The sequence below is a fragment of the Gavialis gangeticus genome, unplaced genomic scaffold (genome assembly GCF_001723915.1).
Source record: "Gavialis gangeticus isolate Ggan-Ray unplaced genomic scaffold, GavGan_comp1, whole genome shotgun sequence".
Taxonomy (NCBI): domain Eukaryota; kingdom Metazoa; phylum Chordata; order Crocodylia; family Gavialidae; genus Gavialis; species Gavialis gangeticus.
The window spans coordinates 28,462,368-28,465,084 of record NW_017728997.1 but is presented as its reverse complement, the minus strand read 5'-3'; positions in this window follow the sequence as shown (position 1 = coordinate 28,465,084).

Genomic DNA, 2,717 nt, shown 5'->3' with positions numbered 1-2,717 from the left:
CGGCCATAGACTAAACAGGCAACAGTCCTCACCATGCTGGGCACAGCTGCCTCCAGCTAGTAAATCTGTTGGGGTTGGGGGAGGAGGGAGGAAAGGGGCATGGGAGAGGGAGGGATTGGGGGTGGGACAAGTTGCCCAGCCAGGGTGGTGAGCTCAGGACTCAGGGAGAGGGGTGGAGAGACACGGGATGCAGGCACGGCAGCGCTCAGAGAGAGGGCTATGCCCTGCTGCTGCTTGCCCAGTCAGGGTGGCGCAGGGGGGCAGGATGCAGGTGTGGCTAGCTCTGGGCAGAAGGGGACAAGTGGCAGCAGGGTAGAGCCCCCACTACCAGCACTGCCGCACCCACATCCCACACTCCACTGCCCCAGCTGGGCAAGCAGCAGCAGGACATAACTCCCACTTTGAGTGCTGCCATGCCCTCATCCTGCACCCCTCTGCCCCCCTCCCTGAGTCCTGTGCTCCCCTGCCTCAGCTGGGCAGCTTGTCCCAGCTCCAGCCCCAATCCCTCCTTCCCCCATGCCCTTTCCCTCCCCCATCCCCAACAGACTTACCAGCTGGAGGCAGCTGTGTCCAGCATGGTGAGGACTGCTGCCTGTTTAGTCCATGACCAGATCCCCAAAGTAGTGCTGAATCTTCAGATCTGATTCAGCCAAATTGAATTGGGACAGTGATTTGAATCTCCAAATTGAATCACTGTCCCTTTGAATTGGACGAATCTGAATCTGAAGTGAAGACTTGCCACTTTGCACAGGTCTGCTGTCCTGTGACTTCCCTTTTCAACATTTTTTGTAGTGTATTGGCAAGCTTTTGTAGTCTTCAAGTCATTTAACAACTTTCTAGGCATTCCCATTAAATGTAGGATCATTTGTTGGCATGTCAAGTGTCTACCATGGGGTAACTTTTTGTAGGTAACAGATCAGGAAATGAACACGACTGTTAAATTATTATCTACTCCCCCGATTATAGTCTGTTAACTTTAATTAAGTTTGCCCTAGGGTTACAACCTTTTTAATTAAATAATGAAAGGCAACTTTGCTTGACAGGTGAACTTTTCCCAGGCTCTTTCAAATATATTTCCCCATCCGTAGCAGGTACGATTCTCCCAGATATGGGAGGAATGACACTTCTTGTGCTTGTTAGAACACTGACAATAACAAGAGAGAGAGAGAGAAAAAAGCTCCCTCTCAAATGGATTTCCTGATTATTCTGACTTTAACCTTCTAAGGCTAGTTTCTTCCTCTTTTGTTATATTTCCACTTGCTGAGCTTGAGGCAAGGTCACTGCTCCAAAATGGAGCATTATTTCACCCCATATTAGAGACTCTCAGATGTGGCATAGTGACAATAAATATGACTTCTTCTCACACTAGAGGCTTTAGCAGGATACGGTATCATCATTAATATCCTATCCAATGTATTATTTCAACCTCCCAGTGAAAAATGGGCTGTAAATTCAATTATCTTTCTCTACAAACCATTTGTATTATGTAATGAAAATAAAATCCAAAGTAGATTGAATATTTTCATATGGTCTTAGCTCACCAAATTTATCAAGAAATGAGAAACACAGTAGGAGCTGAAGCTAATTGTGAATTCTGACATACCTTTACTAATAATGATTAATGATGAAGGAGGAAAAAAACAGACACTGCATGGGGAAATGCCAACTTGAATTGACACTAAGACATACAGCTATTTTAAATATTTCCCTTTCTAATTAAATATTTCTTGCTACTGTAAAAATAGACTGCATCTATTGTCTATCATGAAATCAGCAGGCATTCAGATATGTTCAAAGAAGTTAATTCTTATGCCACAAGTAAAGCAGCAGTTGTTTCTTCCCTCTCCAAACCAGAAATGGAAACAAACTACTTCATTTTCTTCGCTTACCACTTTAAAAAAAAATCAAGACTATCACCACAAAAGCCAGCTGAGTCACACTAGGATAAGATTGGCATAAATGAGATGAGAAACAGGAACTCTAAATGCCACTTGAATTACAGCCTCCAGTTGTGCATGTTGTGGGCAAGAGTTACTCATGGCCAATACCTGATTTGGGCATCACTTAACTCCTGCTTACTCAGTATTACAAGAGACTTGTAATAAGAGATATCTGTATATAAAGAGATAGAGAATAGGTAATATAGAACTTGATGCTCAAGAAGATGCAGCGTTATTCATGGGTTTTCTAGAACCAGGTAAAGGGCTTGCAGCACACTGCAGATGGTGGCTTACATGGTGCTGTTTTTTGTATGGCGCACTTAACAATTAGTACATTGGCCTTGGTTTCATAGTTGATAGTTTCATAGTTGATAGGGTCAGAAGGGACCTAAGCAGATCATCAAGTCTGACCCCCTGCCATGACAGGAAAGAGTACTGGGGTCAAACGACCCCAGCAAGGTGTTCATCCAGCCTCCTCTTAAAGACCCCCAAGGTAGGAGCCAGCACCACTTCGCTTGGAAGTTGGTTCCAGATCCTAGCCACCCTGGCAGTGAAGTAGCACCTCCTGATGTCTAATCTGAATTTACCCTCTGCCAGCTTGTGACCATTATTTCTAGTCACTCCTGGGAGAGCTCGGGGGAACAGGGACTCCCCCAGTGCCTGCTGGTCCCCTCTGACTAGTTTGTAACAGGCCACTAGATCCCCCCCCAGCCTTCTCTTGCGGAGGCTGAACAGGTTCAAGTCCCTTAACCTCTCCTCATAGGGCCTGCCCTGCTG